Source organism: Mesitornis unicolor, unplaced genomic scaffold (genome assembly GCF_000695765.1).
Source record: "Mesitornis unicolor isolate BGI_N332 unplaced genomic scaffold, ASM69576v1 scaffold51243, whole genome shotgun sequence".
NCBI classification, from domain to species: domain Eukaryota; kingdom Metazoa; phylum Chordata; class Aves; order Mesitornithiformes; family Mesitornithidae; genus Mesitornis; species Mesitornis unicolor.
This window is the reverse complement of record NW_010177667.1, coordinates 1-754: the sequence shown is the minus strand read 5'-3', so window position 1 is coordinate 754 and position 754 is coordinate 1.

Genomic DNA, 754 nt, shown 5'->3' with positions numbered 1-754 from the left:
GCGCCCAGGGGGGTGAGTGTGCCAGATTCCCTGCTGCCATTTTTTCCCCTCTTTGGGTTGCCCGCAGAGAAGCGGGAGACACAAAATACTCCTGCAGAAGGTATCAGATTCACACCTGCTGCCTTGCTGTGCCTTACTTAGTGTTACAGCTGTGCTAAGACCTGAAAATAAATGCACTGAAGCTCTGTGTAGTATTAAAACTACTGTTATGCGATTGAGACTGCACAGTCATTTCTGGAAATAGTTGTTTTATAACATGCAGCTGAATACAGCTGGGTTTTGTTACAATGTTGAGATGTTATAGAGCATGTGTTTCTTTGATCTGGAGGGTCATACAGTTTTAACATAGTAGCTTTAAAAAGAGACGACCATCCCAGCAAACTTAAAGCTGTTAAAAAAACCCAAACCTCTTTTTAAAACTATGTGGATAATAAAGTGAATATGGTGCAGTGTATAGGATTAAAATAAACTCTCAACTGCTGTGCAGTAATACCGTAAATTCAATTATATTCAGCATGATGATTGGAATGTATATAACAATTATGTTTAAAGGAAAATTAAGGCTTATAGTCAACCTTTTAATAAACATCAGTAGCTTGCCTGTGTTTTTTCATGCATTGAGATCATTTACATTTTTTCCCTAGGACTTGTGCTTCTTTCAGCACACTATCAGACCTTCCCTAGGGATAAATCAGGGCAGTGTAATGATGGAGGCCATAATCTTTGTGGTGAATGGAGCTAAATCCCGTTGGCG